Source organism: Pseudonaja textilis, chromosome 9 (assembly GCF_049901715.1).
Source record: "Pseudonaja textilis isolate UNSWEBS1 chromosome 9, rPseTex1.2, whole genome shotgun sequence".
Taxonomy (NCBI): domain Eukaryota; kingdom Metazoa; phylum Chordata; class Lepidosauria; order Squamata; family Elapidae; genus Pseudonaja; species Pseudonaja textilis.
The window spans coordinates 6,174,669-6,192,793 of NC_141998.1; the positions used below are offsets into that span (position 1 = coordinate 6,174,669).

General features: G+C 42.4%; 1 protein-coding gene across 3 annotated transcripts in view; it reads left to right on the forward strand.

Moving 5' to 3' along the window:
• PLEKHA2 (pleckstrin homology domain containing A2) overlaps positions 1-18,125 on the forward strand; it is a 98,006-nt gene that overhangs the window by 19,501 nt on the left and 60,380 nt on the right. The window contains exon 1 of one of the 3 annotated variants that reach the window (XM_087938859.1): positions 15,246-15,450. The exons of the other annotated variants lie outside the window; for them this stretch is intronic. The gene's annotated coding sequence lies outside the window, so the exon portion shown is untranslated. Of the gene's footprint in view, positions 1-15,245; positions 15,451-18,125 lie in introns of those variants that run through there. 3 annotated transcript variants of the gene reach the window in all.

Genomic DNA, 18,125 nt, shown 5'->3' on the forward strand with positions numbered 1-18,125 from the left:
GCAGTATGTTTGCAGAAATTAGGTATGCCTAGTCTGGTGAAAAGTAGGACTAGGAGAATTATGATTTGATGGTCTTCTCGGCTGTCCAGTTTTGTTTCAGGACTCTTCTCCAATATTCAAAAGCATCAATAGATTTTCTATGCTGTTTCTCTGAATTCCAATTTTCTCTTCCATAAAATGTCCTAGGGAAAAAATACACTGCTTGCATGATTTGTAGGTATAGAGAAGTCACAGCATTTGAAGATCTTTCCAAAGACTTCATTACTGTTCTATCAAACGCCCATCTAAAGTATTTCTTGACTGCTGTTTCCTTCACTGTTGGAAGTCAATCCTGAAAGTCAGACTGTATCCACCACTTAAGTATCTTCATTGTCAAGTCTAAGGTCTTATTGCTTTTAGCATGATTTTGATTTTCTTTCTATATTATCCTATTTCCAAGTTTTTTATTATGGTCCTTGAGTTTCATTACTAGAGCTTGCCAATCATTTGCACTTTCAGTTATCTCTAAGGATATAGACAACCGGTTAGGACTGAAAACATATCTGAAGTTATCATAAAAATATATACAGGTAAAAGAGAGCCTGACATTGCAGCACTGGTCAAAAGGGCCCAGCAGAGATTATACTATTTGAGACTTCTCAGGAAACAAACAACTGAATGAAAAACTGCTGGTGACCTTCTACTGTTGCACCACAGAGAGTATCTTAACTTACTCCACCTCTGTATGGTTTGCCAATTGCACAGTAGCAGAGAGGACAGCACTCCAGAGAGTTAACATCATTGCCCAGAGGACCATTGGTTGCCCCCTCCCCACTTCAGAAGAGCTTTATAGCTCCTGCTGCCTTAAGAAAGTTCAAAACATCCTCAAAGATCCATCTCATCCTGGGCATCCCTTATTTTTGAACTATTACCATCTGGCAGACGGTACAGGATAATAAAAACAAGGATAAATAGGCTAAAAAAACAGCTTCTATCCCAGGGCAGTAGCTCTGTTGAATTCTACTGTATAGTAGTACAGTGTTGGTGCGGTATCGGGGTTTTCAGTTCAATGTGTGGAGTGTGAAGGATGTGTGTTTGGGTTTATTTTTATAGTTTTTTTTAATGTATGGTGTACACTGAAGATGGTATTTAATTTCTGTTGCGGTTCGCCGGCAGCCTGTGCAGAGGGCAGCAGAATCGGACAGTGGGGAAGAAGGGATCAGTCCAGGAGTCTGGAGAGGACTTGGACGAGGGTCCTGTGTCCAGTGCAGGGATGGGGCCAGGACCATCTGGGAGTGAGGTGCTGACTCTGGAGCCTGTTGCCAGTGCGCATGTGTGCAGAGCTGCTAGAAGGCGAGAGCAGTTGAGACAAAAGGGGCGACTTGGGAATAAGGGACATGCTTGCCCCTCCCATAAGGCATAAAGGACAGGCAAAGGTGAAGAAACCTTTGCAGGAAGCAAAGTCGTTCGATCGGTTCAGATTCAGTCTTGAAGCTCTGTGTGGACTTTGTACTTCAGTTGATTTTTTATACTTCATTTGGCACTCTAGTTATTGGCAGCAATTCAAAGGAGAGAAAGGTGGGTGCTTATCTCAAGGAACTGTTTGGGACTCATTACAGGCTGGGAATGAACATAATTCCCAGCATTGAAATAAAAAGTTGTTTTAACTAAGTGCGTGCTTAATTATGGTCTCGGAAGCCTTGGTCAGAGCAATTTCATTGTACGAGGTGCAGTGACGATAAAGTAATCTAAACTAAGTTAGGAGGGCAGTAGATAAACTTACAAAATAGTAGCAATGGAAGTCTTGCCAATTTGCACCATGGGGTGGGGAGGAGGCACAGCCCATCACAAAAACATCCCTTGAGCAGACTAAACCTTGTGCTATGCTCCATGATTCCAATGGAATTATTGGATTTGATATAGCTACCCACTCCAGTGGGCCTGTGGAGGCCAGAGATGTTGCTTCAAATAAAAAGAATGTTTTGCTTTTCAGAATGCGTTTTTGTTAGAAGAACCTTTTCAAAGAGATGTATCTTGGGAACATCATTTCCTGAACGGATTTTGATCTTCGGAAAAATGGTTTTATATGGCAGGGTTCCGATTGCTTTCTTGAATCCAATCCTCCTCCTCTTCTTTTTTTTTCTTTACTTCCTCTCCAGTAAATAGCAAGCACTTTGTTCCCAAGAAGCTTGTTTTGTTCAAAAGCCTCGCCATCTAGTATTAATTATTTCTATTTTCTTTAAAAAGTTTTTCATACTTTTGCAAACCTCCATGTTCTCCATTGCTGATTGCTATCTGTCTGTTGGGTGTTGGATGTCATTGTTACCTAGGTCAGGAGTAATTGAGAATTGAATGCAGACAGATTGAATGGACCTTAGTCATTTAGTTATCACAAATAGCTGTGCAAACGACAGTTGATGAATCTATTTGCATGGGAAAGAAAGTACAGTCTCTCTTTTTCTCTCTCTCTCTCCCCCTCCCTCCCTCTCTCTCCCATCCTTCCCTTCCTCTCTCTCTCTCTCTCTCTCTCTCTCTCATGCCTATATATAGATATAGATTCGAAGAAACAAATTCTGTGTCAACTTCCATTTCCATCAAAATCATTTAAAACATTTTAAAGAGCCTCCTTGACTGACTCTGCTCAGCAAGCTAAATGTGGTTTCCAAAGTCCTTGATTTTTTTTTTTTTAATATCTTTGGCTGTTGGTGGTGATGGTTTTACTGAGTGTGTGTGTGTGTGTGTGTGTGTGTGTGTGTGGTGTTTTCAGGGATAAGTGCTTCTCATTGGTACAACATTTGCAAAGTGAATCGTGGGCTGTTCCACTTGGTATATGGCAAGTGAATTTGGATGGCGAGGATATTTGCGTGTGCATGCACACACTCAGGTTTGGGCCACGAGGCACATAACATGCAACAGAATTTCACAAAAGGAAGTTGAATTTGCAAAAGCGGTAATATCGCAGTGTTGTAAATCAACCAACCTTCCCCCACCCTTTCTCTCCGGATGGATGACCTAGCAGTGGGGCTTTTGGTGCCTCAATACCTCTGCCTCTCACGTAAAAGGAAGACCTATTTTAATTTGGTTTTTTTTCTTTTTTGCAAAGCAAATACAGTTTCTGTTTGAACATTGTTCATCCTTGTTCAGCATGACTGGCTCAGTAGCCCATTAACACTGAGGCTAAGCAAATGAGCAGCGTTTGGAAAGCGGGGGGGGACTTTTAGAAGTGCAGGCAAGTCCTCGACATATAACTGTTGTCCCTAATTCGGGTCTGAGGCAATGATAGACACCCGACACAAGGTGCAGGCTTTCCGATTGCATTTTATTGGAGTACTCCAAGGAAAAGGGCTCCTGGTCAAAATGCCAAGAGCCAAGAACAAAGGATTGAGTACATTTTATACATTTTCACTAAAGGAGGAGGTGGGACAAAGTGAGATAATAAGAAATATCATCTAATAAACATTTTAGTAATAATTCTACAGTTTGTTCTATTGTTCTCTAGATGTCCCTATTCCCAAGTCTTGGCTAATGACTGGCCTAGGAGTTATCTAATACTCATTTCATTTGCTGCAAGCCTAATTTTTAGCTGAGGTCTGCAAGTTGGCTAACTCGTGTTACTTTTATCAGCTTTCCAATTAGCCAGGATTGTTACAAGATTTACACAAGCATATCCTCCTGTGGATAAGCATTCTTTGTTCTTGCCAGACAGACTCCACAATGACAGGCTTCCTGGCTGGCCCATCACAACGAGTTCACTTAGTGACTGTTTGAAGCTACAACAGCACAGAAAAAAGTGACAACTGCTTTTCACACTTACAAACCATTTTTCACACTTGCAACGTCTCCATGGTTACATGATTTACATTTGGATGCTTGACAACTGACTCACATTTATGACAGTTTGCAGTGCCCCCTCCCGGGGGGGCATGGGATCCCCTTTTGCAACCTTCTGACAAGCAAAGTCCATGGAAAAAACAGATTCACTTAACGACCGGGCTATTCAATTTTACAACCACAGGGATTCCCTTAACAAAATTCTCAGCAACATACATTTTGGGCTCAATGGTTGTTGTATTATTAGAACTGATGCTGGGTTAAATGAATCTTTACGTAGGTGTGCCTATATACAGGTTCTTAAGGTTAAAGCAAAATCTCATGAAAATGGACAAGGTACTCTTAAGCAGCGAGGTTTATCATGCAGGATTGCCATCCGGTTAGTAAAATCTGGCTGCGATGACCCAAAGGGGCGTGGCACAAAAGCAACAAAGTCACAGAAGTAGGTAAAGTGCCTTTAATTCCTCCAACTTGTCCTCCAATGTCCAGGTATCATCGGCTGGAGAAAAAACTCTCCCAAGAACAGTTTTTAAAGAGAAGAAATGCAGTCCAAACCCAAAGTACAAATAGATTATAAATAAAAACCAACACAAACCAGGCTGCAGCAATTAACGAGACAGGGCAGGATAAGGAATTGAAGACTTCAAAAGATAACAAAAGACACACAGTTGGGAGGACACCAGAACCCAGATAGGACTTGACAAACAAAGATAATGCACACTTTGCTTCCAGCAAAGTGCTGTGCACAAATGCCCTTTTTAAATCCTGTTTTCCCAGCTGCAGCTAATGAAGGGGATCAGAGCTTTTTTCTCCCCCGTAACCCATGTTGCTCCCTTATCAGTTCCTCCCTGTGTGCCCTAGGATGCAGAGGGGATGGGCCTGGGTCTTCCTCTGAATATCCAGCCGACTGCCCTTCCCCAGTTTCCTCCACAGCCACCGGAGCTACACTCCCACTACCTGTCAGCTGTTCAACCTCCCCCACAGAATCAGATTCCAACAGGAGCATGACACTGGCTGTCTGGCTGTCATCGGTGCCTCTTGTGGTTCGCTGGCAGCAGGTATGGATGTCTGAGGTCTCAGAGAGTGAGGACTCAGGTGAGGAGCCTGCAGATGATGGAGGGATGGAGCCAGGACCATCAGGGAGTGGAATTCTGCCTTCAGAGATTGTGGAGGTTGGCAGCAGTGATGCCGAGGACTCTGTACACAATGTGCATGCACAGAGGGCTGCTTGAAGGAAAGAGCAGCTGCAGCAGGATGGGACACTTGGGAGAAAGGCTACAAGGTGATGGTCCCTCCCTTAAGGGATAAAAAGCCAGCCCTTGGGGGGTTCTTTGCAGGAAGCAAAGAAGTTCTTGCACTTCAAGTCTTGTGGAAGTTCGGACTATCCTGGTTTATGTTTGGAGACTTTTGGTTTTGATTATTTCTTTGCAATTTAATCTACTGTTCTTGGTAGCTCTGCAGATCCATGGCAAGGCTTCTTCTTATCTGGGACAATTAGTTTGTAATAGCGTTTTACTGTGAATGAACAGAATTCACAGAGAAGCATTAAAAAGGTTTTGCTTTTATCTCTGTTTGGTGTTTGTTTGCTTTGAATGAGGCTTGGGTCAGAAGAGTGCCCTTAAAAACTTGCTTAGTTAGCATTTACGGACAGCATTTACTCTTACAACGATGTAGAGACAACGGTTGGTCTGCAGAAACTTCAGAGCTTGGCGGCTCCATGGTAGGTGTCAAGTTGAGAGTAGGAGGGCATATTACGGTCTCTTGAATTGTGGCTTGCAAATTGTGGGAAACACTGAAACATGATTTACCTATCCAGTTGCTAAATTTACATCACAAGTTAAGGCAAAGGCAGACAAAACTATGTTAAGGTGCATAAACCAGGCAATTATTAACAGATTAAGAGAGTTAGAAGGGACTAGATGTAGGTCATCTAGTCCAGCGGTTGCCAACCAGTGGGCCGTGAGAAAATTTTGGTGGGTCACAGAGAAATGTTACCCCCAGAGCACACACACCCCCCAAAGCAATTAATCCAGGCTGCACAGAAATACAAGGCTGCATCGCCCACATGGCCCGCAGGAACCCTCCCCACCCAATCGCTCCTTACACGGCAAACTTGCCTGATAAGTTGCTATTTTTCCTTTTTCCGACCATCAGCTGTTCTGCAAATTTTATGTGACAGATTGAGCTAGCTGATGGCAGATAGATAGATATCTAAATGAATCTGTGATTATGTGAGCAACTCAATCTGCCTGCTTGCTTTGCCTGATTTTGGGTAAAAGTTGCTCTTTTTTTATAAAAAATTCAATGTTTATATAAATATAATATTTACATACAAGCCACACCCACAAATTAGGCCACGCCGACAGAACCAGTTAGTGGTCCCTGAGATTTAAAATTATGAGTGTGGTTGTCCCTGAGGTCCAAAAGGTTGGTGACCCCTGATCTAGTCCAAGCAGGAGACCTACACCATCCCCAACAAATGGTGGTCCAATCTCTTCTTGAAAGCCTCCAGTAATGAATCTCCCACAACTTCTGTTCCATTGGTTGATTGTTCTCATTGTCAGAAAGTTTCTCCTTATTTCCAGGTTAAATCTCTCCTTGTTCAGTTTCCATCCATTATTCCTTGTCTGGCCTTCAGATACCTTGGGAAATAGCTTGACCTCTTCCTTCTCTCTGTGGCAGCTCCTCAAATATTGGAAGACTGCTCTCATGTCTCCCCTGGTCCTTCTCTTTACTAGACTAGCCAGGCCCAGTTCCTGCAACCGTTCATCATATGTTTTAGCCTCCAGTCCCTTGACAATCCTGATTGCTCTTCTCTGCATTTTTTTCTAGTGTCTCAACATCTTTTTTATAGTGTGGTGACCAATTATGCTAGATTCCATTGTCTAGCATTGTGATTTTAAAAAGTGCAATAATCTGCAGAAAGTATTTTGAACCTTTTGAAAGTGCCATGTATTTGGCTGATGATTGTCCCTAAGGCTTTGTGGAAGGAAAAATGTGTGAGAAAGGGCTCATTTTCTGATATTTCACAGTTGGTTGGCCTTGGCTTTTAGGCTGGTCTCCAGAATCTACTGCCCTTCAGAAATGTTGAGGTTGCAATTCCTCTTCACCGAGTTGTCTGAAAATTCTCAGGGTGGCAGTTCCAAGAAATCTGGAAAGTCCACCGGGGAGGAACTTACTCTAAAATGCAGTGTTTCCCCACTTTGTTAGTTTTAAGATGGGTGGACCTCAACTTGTAGAATTCCCCACCAGAGAAGCCAGCACCCACCCTAAAACTTCCAAGGGTGATTGTATGTGGAGATTCTCAGTCATCCAGATCATAGTTGTCTCCAAAGTACCCTGTTTCCCTGAAAATACGACCTAGCCTGAAAGTAAGTCCTAGCTTGATTTTTACACGTGCGCCCAATATAAGCCCTACCCCTCAAAATAAGCCCTAATGAAGATCCCAACCACTCCAGAGTGCATGGGTAAAAATTAAGCTAGGGTAGGGATGGGTGGTGGTGGAACTGCCTACTTACCTTTGGACAGTTGTAGCCAGGCCTCACATATCCCAACACCTGCCTTGCCGGCCCATTTCTTCTGCAGCTGGCAAGGCTGGCAAGGCTTTCCTGAAGGCCTCTGTAGCTGAGAACAAAGCTCTGGATCGATCCAGAGCTCCCTTATCAGCTGCAGACGCCTTCAGGAAAGCCTTGCTGGCCTTGCAGAAGAAATTCCTGAAGGCCTTTGACAGCGAAAAGGAGGCCGGGGGTGACGCACGCAAGTGAGGTTAGTCAGTGGATGACACCCCCCGAAAATAAGACTTGGTGCCTTTTTTTGGAGGCCAAAAAAATTTATAAGACAAGGTCTTATTTTGGGGGAAACACGATACTTTTTCCAAAAGGCAACCGGGCTGTTTTTTCCTTGAGGAAGAAGAACAAAACATTTCGTTTCTCATCCAAGAAATTCATCGGTTGAAACTTCATCCAAGAAACTTCCATCCTCCCCTCACCCAATCTCCATTGTCAGTACCTATCCTCCATCCCCCCCGCACCCCATCACAACTGATGAAGTTTCTTGGATGAGAAATGAAACGTTTTGTTCTTCCCCAAGGGGAAAAAAAAAACCAGTCCAGTGGCCTTTTGAAAAAGCACTTTTGAGCACCACGGTTGAGAAACACTGCTCTAAAGCCAGGCTCTGCAGCTACTAGTCCTTGTCGCCAGATTTAGCACAAGCATCAGCTCCGAAGAGCCCGATGTTTGGCCATCAATGAAAGCACCAGATGTGGCTTGTGATAGCTCCTCCAGATTTGACTAGCCTCTTCAGCCACAAGAGAGAAATAGGATCTATTACAAAAATCTGAGTCATTGAAAGAACTCAACCCCATCATCTTCACGAAATCATTCTGAACTCCAAGGTGCCTGTCCGAAGGTAAAGATTTTAAGTCAGCCCTTATACAGATTACTAGAGCTGAAAGGGACTTTCATCTAGACCAACCCCCCCCATCCACCCCAAGCTGGAGACCCTACACCATTTCTGACATATGACAGTCTAGTCTCTTCTTGAAAGCTTTCAGTGATGGGGCTTCCACAACTTCTGAAGGTTGTTTCAAGGGTTGATTAGTCTCACTGTCAGAAAATTTCTCCTTATTTCCAGGTTGAATTTCTCCTTGACTTACAACCATTTGCTTAGTGAGTGTTTGAAGTTAACAACAGCACTGAAAAAAGTGACTTATGATAGTTTTTCACACTTATGACTCTTGCAGCATCCCCATGGTCACAACAGGATCAGTATTCAAGCATTTCCTCTGACCCAAACCTTGTTCCAAGGAAAGAAACATGAAACAGAGGTAACAGCAAAACCTTTTAATGATTCTTTATGAATTCCATTCCTTCATGGTTAAGAGGCTGTTTCCTACTAATTGTCTCTGATAAGGAGCCTCGTCAAGGTTGTGTAAGGCTGCCAAGAACACTAGATAAAGTTTCCAAGAAAGATTTCAAACACAAAGTGTCTCCAAACACCAACCAAGATATTCTGAACGTCCACAAGGCTTGATTGCAAAAATTTCTTAGCTTCCTGCAAAGATCTTCAGTTTCTCAGCTGGCTTTTATCTCTTAAGGGAGGGGCCATCACCTTGCAGCCTTACTTCCGAGTCACCCATGCTGCTGCAGCTGCTTTTTCCTTCGAGCAGCCTGGTGCACACACATGCACTGGGCACAGGCTCCATGGGATCCTCTTCCTCACTGCTGCCAGCCTCCACAATCTCCGAAGGCAGCATTCCTCTCGCTGATGGTCCTGGCCCCATCCCTGCATCACATGCAGGACCCTCATCTGAGTCCTCACTCTCCATGACTTCAGCCGTTCTCACCTGCTACCAGCAAACCACAACAACACTTGGCAACTGGCATGTATTTAATGACTTAATAACTGCAGTGATTCGCTTAACAAGAGTGGCAAGGAAGTTTGTGAAATGAGGCAAAGCTCACTTAACAACTGTCTTGCTTAGCAATGGGAATTTTGAGCTCAGTTGTGGTTGTATGTTGCCTGTATATTGCAAAACCCGTTAAACTCTTTAGAAGAGGGACGAGGTCCTCGTGACCTCTTTGTGTGGGAGACCAGTAAACATCGCGCACACCAATATGTCATCAAGCAAATGCCGTGAGTTAGGTTGTGTTGTTTGTGCCACAACACCACGGCACACATGCATTGGTGGGAGGTTTCTTCCATAGCTCAGTTCCTTAGAAACGTTTCCACATTTTTGCTGGGCAAAATCTGGAAGGCAGTGAGTTCCACTGCTTCTGTTACCCATGCTTTTAAAAAAAACAACGCATCAGGAAAAATGGTTCTTGGAGTATTGACTTATTATGGGCTGTTTCTGCTTAACAGTCAGTGAAACTGTCCCTGAGGTCTTCATCCAACATAGTTTGGCTAGTATTAACCTGTGTCTTCACGTGCTTTTATTCATGAATCTATAAAACAGATTTAAAAAGGCACAACCGAAGTGATACAATCACCAAAAAAGGAGTAAAAAGGATGTATCTTCTTCTTTGACATTTAATGACCCCATAATCCCTTATGGGGTGGAGTCAGGCAACTGATTGGAGCTGAGTATTTACTGGCCAGATGCCCTTCCTGTTGCCAATATGGAGTCGTTTCCCCACCCCCCACCCCAGCAGATATAGTCTCATAGTGCCCAGAGAGAGAAATATCTGCCTCTACCTAGGATTGAACTCACAGCCTCCTCTTTGTGAGGCAAGAACTCCGCCTCTAGACCATCGCACCACTCAACAAAAACGATGTATGATCCTGATAAAAACAAACTAACAGGGTAGGAGAAAGGATCTCTGCAGTATTATTAAAAAGAAACAAGAAATCTAGCTCTGTCTTTTTAAGTGTTGATAGAAACCATATACAGGTAGTTTTCAACTTTCAACAGGTTGTTTAGTGACTGTTCAAAGTTACAATGGCACTAAAAAAAAACTGGTTTATTTCATATTTACAACTGTTGTAGCATCCCCGTGGTGATGTGATTAAAATTCAGATGCTTGGCATGTGGTTCATTTTTATGATGGTTGAAGAATTCTGGGTGATTGATCTTTGCAAATTTCTGACAAGCGAAGACAATGGGGAAGCCAGATTCACCTAACAACCATGTTACTAACTTAACAAATACGGCAAGAAGTCATCTTTAAATGGGGCACAACTCACTGAAACAAATGTCTGATTTAGCAACATAAATTTTGGGCTCCATGATGGTTGTAAGTCGAGGATTACTGTGATGACCCAGGGTGGGATACAAAATAAACACAGTCACAAAGAACAGGTAAAGCCCCTTTTATTCCTTCACTTTGCTTCCAAGCTCCAAATATCCTTGACTGGAGACAAAAAACTCCCACACGAGCAGTTACCAGGAGGAGGAAATGCTGTTTAAATTATAAAGAGTAAAAAAACAACACAAACCAGGCAAGATAAGGGCTGGTGGACATCCACAGATAACAGAACACACACTGGGAAGGGTGCCAAACTCAGAGAGGAACCATAAACTAGAGATATTTCCACGCTTTGTTTCCAGCACTTACCCATAAGCATTTCCATCCTCTTATCCAGTTGTCACAGCTGCAGCCCATGAAAAGGATCAAGGCCCTCTCCTCCCAAGTAGACCACATCTCTCCCTTATCCTATCCTCCTTGCGTGCTCTAGGATGGAGAGGGGATGGGCCTGGGTCCTCCTCTGACTGCCCAGCCGGCCTCTGCCCTTCCACAACCTCCGGAGCCACACTTCCACTCCCTGTCGGCTGTTCCTCCTCTCCCTCAGAGTCAGCCTCCACCATAGACATGACACTTATCTATATAGCTCATTGCTCCACCTTTTCATTTCTGCAATTAGTATTAATCTTGATTAGTGTGTTGTGACTTAGCATGACATATTGAGCTCCATGGGAATCCAGAAAAGGAGGCAGTTCAATCAGCAGCTTTGGCGTGTTATATAAACATAATCATTGATTTACGGTTTTTTTACAACCTGAATAATCACTGTGGTTTTTGTGTGAAGGAGCATTCAACTATAAATTTATTCTGAAAAACAACTATTATTCAAAATAAGGAGGTGAGAGGTCCCCAAAGGAGCAGGATAAACCGTTGAGTACAACTCGTTTGCATAATACACAGTCCTTCCCTTTTTTAAAAAAAGAAAATGTCAAGCTACAGAGCCTCTTTCACTGTTAACTTGTGCAAAAACAAAAATTACTTGTTGACTAAAACATCAGTGAATAATCTGGCGTATTATTCACTTGCTCATTTTGCTAAGGCAAAACTTTTTATCTTTTTTGGGGGGGAAAGCGGAGTTCCATGGCTTTCTAGATCAGGATTTAAACGTCAGTTTTAATCTTCAACAATATTTGTAAAAACTGCAGGATGGAGATGGTGTCCTGCCTAGCTATGGAGATTGTCTTGAGAGGATATCTCTCAGTATATTATTTGGAGACAGGTCCATCTGTAATTCCAAGATACTGCAATCGAGGAATGGTGTTTATGAAATTCAGGAAATGCCGTGGAGAATGGCGTGAAAGTACTGGATGTGACTGGTTGCTGACTTAGAAAACTATGAATAGCTATGATTTCTATGAAGGCATTCTCGTGTAGGAAATCTAGGTTCTAGATCTCTGCGGGACTTTGGATCAGATTATCTTTCCTGTCCCAAAAGTCAGGATAGTATAGTGGTAAAGATACTGAAGTGGAAGTAGGGAGCCTTAGGATCTACTCCTTCTACTCCTTCTTCGGATATGAAAGCTTCCTGAGAGATTTGGGGCCATCCTCCCTTGCGGCCCAAAACCTAGCAAGGTCTAGTGGCGACGGTGCTGGATGGAGTGGAAAGACCCAGAATCTTAGAATTTTTTTATTTATTATTTTGTCAAGCGATTATAAGATAACAGGTATAATTATAACATTGTTATGAATACATGAAATGGATACATAAAAGAAAAATAAAAAAAAACAGTAGGACAGGGACGGTAGGCATGTTGGTGCTCTTATGCATGCCCCCTACAGACCTCTTAGGAAAGGGTTGAGGTCAATAGTAGACAGTCTAAGGTTAACGTTTTGGGGGTTTGGGGAAGAAACCACAGAGTCAGGTAGAGTATTCCAGACATTGACCACTCTGTTGCTGAAGTCGTATTCCTGCAATCAAGTTTGGTACAGTTTACCTTGAGTTTGTATCTATTATGTGCTCTTGTATTGTTATGGTTGAAGCTGAAGTATTCATTGACAGGTAGGACATTGCAATATATAATTTTATATATTATACTTAGATCGGACCGGAGGCGGCATAGTTCTAGGTTTTCTAGGTCTAGAATTTCAAGTCTGGTGGCATAACGTATTCTGCAATGACTAGAGGAATGGAGAACTCTTCTTGTGAAATATTTCTGGACTTTCTCAACTGTGTTAATATCAGATATGTAATGCGGGTTCCAGACTGATGAGCTGTATTCAAGTATTGGTCTAGCAAATGTTTTGTATGCTCTAATTAGTAGTGTGATACTACCAGAGAAAAAGCTACGTAGGATTAGGTTAACAACTCTTAATGCCTGTTTGGCTACGTAGTTACAGTGGGCTCTAGCACTTATAGAATAATAGCCTGCTGAATGCCACCTCTGGTTCACCATCTGAAGGGTACCTGTGCCGCAGCTTCTTGGCCTTTTGGTTAAGATCAAGTATAGTATCTTGCACCTCTGAAGATGAAGCATGGGGTTTCAGAAGGCCTGATGCAAGCTCCCTCTCCATGTCACCTCTTTTAACCTCCTGCCCCCCCGATAAATGAAGAGGCAGCAGTAAGCAGGAACCCCAAGTTTTCCATCCCTTTTCATTTCCGTAAGGTGCTGCGTGAGCCACCTCTTCCACACAGTAGGACCTCCATGTGATCTCCATTGTGCTAGCTGACGCCTTCTTGAGAGTTTCACTTCATGCTCCATCATCACCTGAAAAAGAAAGCGCAGGTGTTGGCATCTGCCCCAAATGGCAGGGTCTCGATGTCAGGTCTGGGCAGGTTTTCAAGGAAGCTTCTATTTTTTCACGGTTGCTGAAATTTTAGTCTAACCCGCTAGAAGGCATGTTAGTGACCAAGGCAAGCCTCTGTGAGCTGTATGCGATCGAAAGACTTGAAGGGTAAGAAGTGTGCGTTGCACATGGAGTTCAGCCATCCCAGTTGTGGTTTCAGGCTTCTTGCAATAGGCACCACCAGCCAGTGATGGTTTATTTGACATATCACTGTTAAAACAAACCACGGCACAATGAAATAAAGGAATATCATGCAGGGGAATAAAATTTCTGGGGTCAGCTGGGACTACCCTTACATTGGGTGCCTAATTGAGGCCTTTGTGGATCAATCCATCCAGAGTCTTCAACAAGATACCAGTTTCAACCCACAAAGGATTACATTACATTAGATTAACAGAGTTGGAAAGGACCTTTTTTTAAATCAAGTTTTTTAATTTTATTCTACCTATACACATCAATACATGAACAGTGTAGCACCTAAGCATCATACATTTTGGTTCAGACAAAAACAATAACGTTAATCATATCTCTAATGTTAATACACATATTTGTAAATTATAATTTTCATTATTTAATTATTTAATATTGAGTTGGAAGGGACCTTATAAGTCATCTAGTCCAACCCACCGCCCAAGCAGGAGACCCTACACCATTTCTGTCTGACAAACGGCAGTCCAGTGTCTTCTTGAAAGCCTCCAGGGATGAAGCTCCCACAACTTCTGAAGGCAACTTCTGTTCTGTTGGTTGATTGTTCTCGCTGTCAGGAAATTCCTCCTTATTTCTAGCTTGATACCCATGCTTCGCTACAAAAGTATGTGATCAGGCTTAGTTTTGGGGGAGGAAAATAAGGGGAAAAAATTCTGCCTACCAGAGGTGTTCTTCTGGCTAGCGTCTTGTCAGTATGTGAGAGAGTTGAGGGCTCTTTGGAAACTGAAACTGTATTTGCTGTGTGAGCAAGAAGGAGACAGGAAGGATCCTGGACTTGGCTTAGCTGGTTCTGTACTAAATCTGATTGGTGCTCTGAAACTGAAACTGAAACTCCTCTCCCCGGCTTGTGTTTTGCATTTGGAAGAGATTTCTTTTCAGGTGGGGAGAGGGAGTAGAACTCCTTAGCATCAGAGCGTGCAAATAATAATAATATAGGAAATACTCTAAATGCTCTGATGGTCATTTCAAAAAATCCTTTCTTAGTGAGCACCTAGAAGTCAAGATTCAACATTTCAAGATTATAGGCTTTACGGTTCTGGAGATTTTGTGATGATACGTTGAGTGGTATTTCACTTTTATGTAGAAAGATTGAATCTCTCCTTGTTCAGTTTCTATCCATTATTCCTTGTCTGGCCTTCAGGTGTTTTGGAAAATAGCTTGACCCTCTTTCTCTCTGTGGCAGCCCCTCAAATATTGGAAGACCGCTATCCTGTCTCCCCTGGTCCTTCTCTTCTCTAGACTAGCCAGGCCCAGTTCCTGCAACCGTTCTTCATAGGTTTTAGTCTCCAGTCCCCTAATCACCCTGGTTGCTCTTCTCTGCACTCTTTCTAAAGCCTCAATATCTGTGCTTGGTTGTGATGCCCCTCTAACCACAACCCAGAGCTCCTGAGCAAAACCTCCATCTCTTTGCAATACCTGACACCAGAGGAGCTACATCATCTCTAAGAACCCAACGTCCTAGCCTTTTTCAAAGGACTTGGTTGAGAAAGGTGAACATTAATGTTCCAGACTTCTACCCTGCGGTGGAAAAAAGCGTTGTTAGCTCAGATCGAGTGTGCCCAGCAAGCTGAGGAGTTAGCACGTGCTCAGACCTTTTCTGTGCATTCCAGAACATCCTGTGCTTCAGCTTCTGTGGTTGAAAGATGGTTAGTAGTCTCCACCCCCAACTCTGGTTACAGAAGGAGAGAAGGCTGTGATGTTGTACTCCTGAACTTGATTATAGCGAGCTGTTTGGAGGACCTTTGTTTTACTGTCATCTTCTGTTTTGTGAGCTTTTGTCTAAGATGATGCTCCAGGCTTGTGTCAGCTTTCAGTGTTGTCTGATCACATCTCGCTCCAGAGACGGGCAAGGGGAATGGATTTAACTTGGATGCAGGGTTTTTCTTCAAGAGAGGCCAGTGAAGAGGTAGGTCTCTTGAGCACCTTGCTTTCCGCCTGCAGTTGTGCAACTGGAACTCTCTAATTGTTGGACAAGAAGTACAATAAACCTACTTTGGTTTCTAAGCTTCTTGCCAGTAGTCAAAAACACGTTGTTGATTGATTAGCCTGGCCTTGAATCCAATTTTTATGGGGACTAGGGCATAAATTAAATTTAGAGGAACGTTTTGGGACTTGCTCTTCAGCTGCTTCAGGGGAATCCTCTCAGCCTGCAAAAAAAGAAAAACTTCAGGAGGGAATTTTTTCACTGTTCTTTTCAAGCAGAGTTTTTTCAAAGTTGAAGTCCACGTGTCTTCAATTTGCATTTTTCACTTGCTGTTCCTGGTGGATTTTCTCGGCTGGTGAAACAAGGGTGGGTTTTCTGCTTTTGTGAGGAGTGCTTTGATGTTCCCATGTGGAGAATCTGCAAAGAGAAAGTAACTGTGACTTGGTTATTAGAAGGTTAGACTTCAGATTAACTTGCCAGTTGGCTGTGAAGATGATGGATGTTGAATGGGTTGAGTGCTGTCTGTTTATCTTAGAGATTTGTTGTGAAAAGGTGAGGGGAATATTACTTATTATTATTATTATTATTATTATTATTATTATTATTATTATTATTATTATTATTATTATTATTTGGTGAGATTCACAGCCTTTGAGACTGGTTGGTAGCTTGACAGCTCGAGTCCCAAGGACCTCGGAGGGTATAAGCTATTCCAAGTAGGGTGGTTTTTTTGTAGAATCAGGGTATTCAAGTCTGATAAATTATATTATTATTATTATATACACAAAAAAACAACAGTTTGCACAGTAAACAAGATAACTGTGCTGAGCTTCATATCACATATCACTGGTCAAATACTTCCCAAGCATTTAGGACTGCGTGATGTATTAGCAGATCCCAGTAAGGTGGCCTTCTTCTGCTGACCAATGGTGATTTTGTCAGCGCCTATTGTTTTTAAGTGCTTGCCTAGGTCTTTAGGCACAGCACATTATTAATATTATTATTGTTGTTGCTGTTGTTATCTTTTATTCATTAAACATACTTAGTCAACTGAACATCTAAAATGATCACAAATATAATTGAGTGGCGCTAATGGTTGATACATTATTGTTGTTATTATTAGTAGTAGTTGTAGTATTATGGTTCATCACACCATCAGTCAGATGTTCAGACAGCACATTGTTAGAGGTATCATGGTAGAAGGTAAGCTGTACTGTGTATTATTATTATGGTTTGTTGCACAGTCAGCCAGATGTTTAAACGGGATTGGGCATTTTTATTCATCTATCCTTTCAAAGGACCAGAGATAAACAGATGGTGTTGTTAGGTGATGTTAAAAATGTCATTGCAGGCTGTTGTAAGCTGTTTCAAGTAATGATGCCCTTTTGCAGTTGGCTGGGGGTGATTTTGTAGTGTTCAAGTGATTGTGGCTATTATGTTTACATCTATTGGTCATCCAAGTTCAGTGGACTCTGGGCAGTAGTTGCATGCCCATCCATATAACTCTTTGGAAAGATAAGGTAGTGATTTTGGGGTGAGAGAACCTGGCAAATGGGGGTGTGTCCCATTTTTACCTGGATACTTTAGCTGGGATATTGAAAGAAATGCTATTGGATACACTGCCAACATTTATTGAATCAGTAGACAGTCCATGTGGGCAGGACACCTCGCTCTTACTTTGGTAGCAGAAACTTCAGCAGTCCTAAAGCAGAAATGGATAAGTTGGACCTTTCTCTGAGGTATTCTGCTAATCTTAATGCATCATTCTTGGGCTTGTATTTTAGTCTAGTTCAAACCCTAACTTGACAGCTTTAAGACTTATGGACTTTAACTCCCAAAATTCCTCCTCCAGTCATGTTTACTCAGGTATTATGGGAGTTGAAGTGCACAATTCTTAAACTTGCCTTGAAATGTATGTCAAAGAAAGTCCACCATATTCAATATTTGTAATGTTTATTTTCAGTAAAAAAAACTTGCCAAATTTGAAGACCCTTGGTCTAGTTAAAAGAGTACAGGTACAGTTCTTCCTTCCTCCCTCCCTCCCTCTTTCTTTCTTTCTTTCTTTCTTTCTTTCTTTCTTTCTTTCTTTCTTTCTTTCTTTCTTTCTTTCTTTCTTTCTTTCTCTTTCTCTTTTCTTCCTTCCTTTCACTTTCTCCTTCCTTCCTTTTTTGTCTCTCTTTCCTCCTTTCTTCCCTCTTTCTCTCCTTCCTTCCTTCCTTCCTTCCTTCCTTCCTTCCTTCCTTCCTTCCTTCCTTCCTTCCTTCCTCTTTCTTTCTCTTTCTCTCTCCCTCTCCCTCTCTCCACTTCTTTTCCAGAGACTCCGAATGATGTACACAGTGTTGATGTTATACACAGTGTATCTCAACCTCAGCAATTTTAAGATGTTTACACTCCCAGCTCCCAGAATTTCCCAGTCAGTATGCTGGCTAGGGAATCCTGGGAGTTCAAAGTTGCCAAGGTTTACAAACAGTGTTTATAAGGATTATAAACAATACCTTTAATGGCAATTCGACGGAGTTTTGTGCCACATATGACTTTGCTATTGTGGGAACATTTGTGCATGGTCCTTCAGCAAGAATACGGATGCCCATGGTAATGGTATGTACTACCTGTGTTTCCCTGAAAATAAGACCCTGTCTTATATTTTTTTGCCACCA